We start from the raw sequence: 6,993 nt of genomic DNA on the forward strand, positions 1-6,993 counted from the left end.
TTGTGCAAATGGAATAGACAACAGGTGGAAATTATAGGCAATTAGCAAGACACCCCCAATAAAGGACTGGTTTTGCAGTTGGTGACCACAGACCACTTCTCAGTTCCTATGCTTCCTGATTGATGTTTTGGTCACTTTTGAATGCTGGCGGTGCTTTCACTCTAGTGGTAGCATGAGACGGAGTCTACAACCCACACAAGTGGCTCAGGTAATGCTGCTCATCCAGGATGGCACATCAATGCGAGCTGTGGCAAGAAGGTTTGCTGTGTCTGTCAGCGTAGTGTCCAGAGCATGGAGGCGCTACCAGGAGACAGGCCAGTACATCAGGAGACGTAGAGGAGGCCGTAGGAGGGCAACAACCCAGCAGCAGGACTGCTACCTCCGCCTTTGTGCAAGGAGGAGCAAGAGGAGCACTGCCAGAGCCCTGCAAAATGACCTCCAGCAGGCCACAAATGTGCATGTGTCTGCTCAAACGGTCAGAAACAGACTCCATGAGGGTGGTATGAGGGCCCGACGTCCACAGGTGGGTGTTGTGCTTACAGCCCAACACCGTGCAGGACGTTTGGCATTTGCCAGAGAACACCAAGATTGGCAAATTCGCCACTGGCGCCCTGTGCTCTTCACAGATGAAAGCAGGTTCACACTGAGCACGTGACAGACGTGACAGAGTCTGGAGACGCCGTGGAGAACGATCTGCTTCCTGCAACATCCTCCAGCATGACCGGTTTGGCGGTGGGTCAGTCATGGTGTGGGGTGGCATTTCTTTGTGGGGCCGCACAGCCCTCCATGTGCTCGCCAGAGGTAGCCTGACTGCCATTAGGTACCGAGATGAGATCCTCAGACCCCTTATGAGACCATATGCTGGTGCGGTTGGCCCTGGGTTCCTCCTAATGCAAGACAATGCTAGACCTCATGTGGCTGGAGTGTGTCAGCAGTTCCTGCAAGAGGAAGGCATTGATGCTATGGACTGGCCCGCCCGTTCCCCAGACCTGAATCCAATTGAGCATATCTGGGACATCATGTCTCGCTCCATCCACCAATGCTACGTTGCACCACAGACTGTCCAGGACTTGGCGGATGCTTTAGTCCAGGTCTGGGAGAATAAAAAAATAAAATAAAAATAAAAATAAAATAGATCCCTCAGGAGACCATCCGCCACCTCATCAGGAGCATGACCAGGCGTTGTAGGGAGGTCATACAGGCACGTGGAGGCCACACACACTACTGAGCCTCATTTTGACTTGTTTTAAGGACATTACATCAAAGGTGGATCAGCCTGTATTGTGGTTTTCCACTTTAATTTTGAGGGTGACTCCAAATCCAGACCTCCATGGGTTGATACATTTGATTTCCATTGATAATTTTTGTGTGATTTTGTTGTCAGCACATTCAACTATGTAAAGAAAAAAGTATTTAATAAGATTATTTCATTCATTCAGATCTAGGATGTGTTATTTTAGTGTTCCCTTTATTTTTTTGAGCAGTGTACAATTGGTTTGCAGTAAACTTGAAAAAAATGTATCCTTTTTCAAGTTTTCACGTTTCTTATTAAATTTTTAGCAGTCAATACAAACTGAAATCCATGAGCATATAAAATATTAATGGATAAGAGCAACAAAATACAAAGAATATTAGCAAAAATCTTTAAATCAATAATGTCCTGCTGTCCTAAAGCAAGAAATATGGGATTGGTGACCTCATGTACCGTTCAGTTCTAGACTTTGGTAGAGTCCGTTTGTTTTGGCTGCGGGTGTTCCTGCCTGTCACTGTGAATTGGGCAGGAGGTAGCTAGTCTCTGAATTTAGATTTTAGGAGGCGAAGTCAGTGCAGAGTTGTGTCCGTCTTGAAGCCGGGTTAGGGACAGAGTCTGAAGTGCCTCAGTATAACTGGAGTATCCTCCTAGGATGGTGTTGTGGATTTCCTGTGAAGGTCACTGATAGGACCTTGCACTTGGCAGGATTCAGTGACATTCTGCTTGCAAGAACCCACGTGTCGAAGTTGTTCAGGGCCTGCTGAGTTGTGCTGATGTTTCCTGTTGTACAAGTGTGGACCAGATTTAGATCTTCAACATATTTCCACCTACTATCAACATCCCGGGCTGCGCTGTCAATGACCTCAAGGAAGATGAGGGCCCAGAAGACTTCCTTGAGCCACACCCCCCATCAGCTCCTGCCTGTCTGAGAGGCTGTCTTGGTAACATTCATACTGGTACATAGCTAAATATTATATGGAAAATGGTTTTTACCCTCTATTATTCCTTCTATCAGCACTTCAAAAATATCAATTTTGAATAGTATATCATATATTTTTTGCTATTGGATTAAGTGGTAATTAAAATGACTAACTGGTGAGCCTATCATTATCTGATGTATTGGTGACTAAATTAAATGTTCTCATGGTATTTCGCGAAAAACGTTGATTTTGTATGAATGACTCAGGGGTGAAAGATGTGTTCAACTCCAATGAATGCTCAATCAAAGGTCCTGAACATAAGACAGGGGTCATTACAAGTGTTATCAGTTTTGACTTTAATACTAAGAGTTTAGAAAATGTACCACTTACATCTGAAACATGTGCCAAAGTGATTGACTTTTTTTTTTTAATGATAAGCTCAAATTAGTTGATTTTTAAACATGAAAGTGTTTACAATTGCCGTATGTATATACCCCTCTTGAGATTTGGGGTAGATTACTCTTTAATACATTTGTGAGGATGTAAAGGGAATTACTAAACAGGGAATCACTGCTCTCCATTGTAAGCAGAGACACCACAGATGTGGAGATGTATCATACAGAGAGTTCTGTATTTGAATCAACTGTGATTCTCACTGGACAACTCCTGGGTCGCTGACTGGCTGGCTGTACAGCAACCACTCAGCCAACCAAACCAGCAAGAGAGACTACTCAGCAACCTGGGACCAAACCAGCAAGAGAGACTACTCAACAAACAGGAACCATGACAGCAGCCAACATCGATCAGCCTACAGTTTCAGAATCAGGAAGTTATGAATTAAAAACGACTAAGAGAATAAAAACAAAGCAACCACAACAACAACCTCTCTGTTGCCAGAGAGGTAGTCACGATTCAGCCTTTGTACATCATCTCACTTCATCTCACACTAACTGGAGATACCGTACTAAGACGTTATCGTCTACACATGCAAATAACTAAGATCATAGGCAAGGAAATTGTATATGAAATGTGCATAGGAAATATGCCAATACCGGTTTGATAGTGGTCCTCTGTAGCTCAGCTGGTAGAGCACGGCGCTTGTAACGCCAAGGTAGTGGGTTCGATCCCCGGGACCACCCATACACAAAAAAAAAAATAATGTATGCACGCATGACTGTAAGTCGCTTTGGATAAAAGCGTCTGCTAAATGGCATATTATTTATTATATTATATAGTGCAGTGATTTGTAGGCCTATTGTGCTTGTGGTTAAAGATGACCAAGAAATGTGAACCTAAGAACGTGTGAATGTGTAAATTAATGTCAAGTAATGTTTGATTGCATTCCTTTATATTGTAGCAACCTTAAGCTAGAGGTATGTTTTTTTTGTGTGCATTTGATGCCTTTCAATCCACTGCATCAGCCTATGTCTCAGTTCCGCATCTGCGGTGAAAGGTGACAGAGCTAGAGGGGTGTTTGTCAGACCATGAGACATCCCGAAAATCGGTCTTCTCACAGAATCGTCTGTAGCGTCCGAACAGTTTGGGCTACAAACTAATGACCCCTCTGTGGAAAGGCGAGACTCTAACAAACACATATGTGTCAGTTGTTTTGCTCTAGGACACCCACAGGCCTCACAAGACTTGTCTTAAGGTCCCCCGGAAACAGATGAAAAAATTAATGGAAGTACAGTGCATTCCGAAAGTATTCAGACCCTTTGACTTTTCCCACATTTTGTTAAGTTACAGCCTTATTCAAATAGTCCCCCCCCCCCCCATCAATATACACACAATATCCCATAATGACAAAGCAAAAATAGGTTGTTCGAAATATCACATTTACATAAGTATTCAGACCCTTTATTCAGTACTTTGTTGAAGCACCTTTGGCAGCGATTACATTCTCAAGTCTTCTTGGGTATGAAGCTATAAGCTTGGCACACATGTATTTGGGGAGTTTTTCCCATTCTTCTCTGCAGATCCTCTCAAGCTCTGTCAGGTTGGATGGGGAGTGTCGCTGCACAGCTATTTTCAGGTCTCTCCAGAGATGTTCGATTGGGTTCAAGTCAGGGCTCTGGCTGGGCCACTCAAGGACATTCAGAGACTTGTCCCGAAGCCACTCCTGCGTTGTCTTGGCTGTGTGATTAGGGTCATTGTCCTGTTGGAAGGTGAACCTTCGCCTCAGTCTAAGGTCCTGAGCGCTCTGGAGCATGTTTTCATCAAGGATCTCTCTGTACTTTGCTCCGTTCATCTTTCCCTCGATCCTGACTAGTCTGTCAATCCCTGCCGCTGAAAAACATCCCCACAGCATGATGCTGCCACCACCATGCTTCACCGTAGGGATGGTGCCAGGTTTCCTCAAGAAGTGATGCTTGACATTCAGGCCAAAGAGTTCAATCTTGGTTTCATCAGACCAGAGAATGTTGTTTATCATAGTCTGAGAGTCCTTTAGTGCCTTTTGGCAAACTCCAACCGGGCTGTTGTGCCTTTTACTGAGGAGTGGCTTCCATCTGGCCACTCTACCATATAGGCCTGATTGGTGGAGTGCTGCAGAGATGGTTCTCCCATCTCCAAGAGGAACTCTGGAGCTCTGTCAGATTGACCATCACCTCCCTGACCAAGGCCCTTCTCCCTCGATTGCTCAGTTTGGCCTGGCGGCCAGATCTAGGAAGAGTCTTGGTGGTTCCAAACTTCTTCCATTTAAGAATGATGCCACTGTCTTCTTGGGGACCTTCAATGCAACATTATTTTTTAGTACCCTTCCCCAGATCTGTGCCTCGACACAATCCTGTTTCGGAGCTCTACAGATAATTCCTTCCACCTCATGGCTTGGTTTTTGCTCTGACATGCACTGTCAACTGTGGGACCTTCTATAGACAGGTGTATCCCTTTCCAAATCATGTCCAATCAATTGAATTTACCACAGGTGGACTCCAATCAAGTTGTAGAAACATCTCAAGGATGATCAATGGAAACAGGATGCACCTGAGCTCAATTTCGAGTCTCATAGCAAATGGTCTGAATACTTATGTAAATAAACACACAAAACAATTGTTTTCGCTTTGTCATTATGGGGTATTGTGTGTAGATTGATGAGGGACATTTTTTATTTAATACATTTTAGAATAAGGCTGTAACGTAACAAAATGTGGAAAGAGTCAAGGGGTCTGAATACCTTCCTAATGCACTGTAAGTGTTATGATTCACAGAAAGTGTTTTAAAACAGAATAGAAGTACTCTGAAACACCCAAAGTGGTTCTTCAATTTAATTGTTGGTGTTTTTAAGAGAGTCGTGAAAAAACTTTTTGGGTGTATTAGTGCATGTAAAAAGCAGCATCAAAACACAAAAATAATGCTTTGGCATACTGTGTCACTCATAGAATCAAATGGTGAAATACAAATAGTTTATAGCGTAAATATTGATTGATATTGTTTTTCAATAAATATTTAACATCTTATTGTACACAAAAATTCTAAAAGATTTAGATACAGAGCTGTTATATTTTTCTAAAGATTTCAAAAATATGTTAATACTTTAACGTCACTGGGAACGAAATACTTTTTCTAGAGTTGTCTAAGTACTCTATAGGCTACAGTTGCCAGGCCCATTGTGAGATTACAAATGATGTTGCAATCAAAATGGTAGAGAATTTGGATATGTGTTTTCTTGCATATCCCAACTCCTTCAGATAGTGGGGTCACAGCATCTCTGGAGCAACTGGGATGAAGTGCCTTGCTCAAGAACACCACATTTCTTCTACTTGTCGGCACCATGATTCAAACCAGCCACCGTATGGTTAGAGGACCAACGCTCTAACCTCAAGGCTATTGTCCACCCCAAATGTGTAGAGAAGGGTGCAATTACAGCCCGCAATTCGGGCCGTTCCTGCATCTGCACAAACTCCTCTTTATTTTCATCAACGTAGAGACAGAGACGGAAGAGGAAGCGAGACATGCCACTCCCTCATTTTATTTCTGGTTCAATGGAAGTCAGTGATCTAAACCAAAGAGATAGTTAGAGTCCTCTAGTGGCAAAAAAAGAGAACGTTTTAGCATGGACATTGCTTTGAGGGCTTCTTCCATTTTATTGTAATCGCTGGGTGGGACTTCCTATGGGTTAGGGAAGGATCGCAGTTTTGATAACAACGTTACGACAAGGGAAGTAGCTAGCTAGTTAGAACATGGTACACAGTGTCCTTCGCCCTCGCCTGTCGAGCACTGCATTCTTGCTGTTCTGATAACTCGGCAGGCAGGACCGGTGTCATAGCTAACGTTAGCTAGCTACTTCTTCATCTATGGTATTATGGTGATCCGCAAACAAATGGGTGCATGCCGCCATCTACTGTACTGGAGCTAGCTAGCTACTTCCTTCAAAGCTAACTAGGTACTTCCCTCGCCGTAATCAGAATCAATGGGATGCAGGAACGCCCACATTATTAAAGTGGAATTCCCCAATTATTTTCAAATGCTTTATTTAGACATTAGAAACAGGAGGAGAAGGAGACAATGTGGGACAGCCAGAAGAATAGAACCCCCAACCCCAGGAACATTAAGATAGCTGTTGCTTTGGGAATTTCCCACTCAACCACATATCATGTGAGGAACTTGTGAATTCCATGAAGCTAAAGCCTTGGCCCCCAAGTCAGAATACATATTTAGAGTAAAGGCAATATGTCAACTTCAAACATTGTGTTGCCTTACATTTTGTTTAACACTTAGAGGGTAGTCACAATTGAGAACTCTACCCTGTCCAACTCTGATTATGTAGCACCACTATAAGAGTTGGTCCCATTCTTGCCCCAAACAGGGAATGGACCTGCAACT

Source organism: Coregonus clupeaformis, chromosome 19, assembly GCF_020615455.1.
Source record: "Coregonus clupeaformis isolate EN_2021a chromosome 19, ASM2061545v1, whole genome shotgun sequence".
Lineage (NCBI taxonomy): Eukaryota > Metazoa > Chordata > Actinopteri > Salmoniformes > Salmonidae > Coregonus > Coregonus clupeaformis.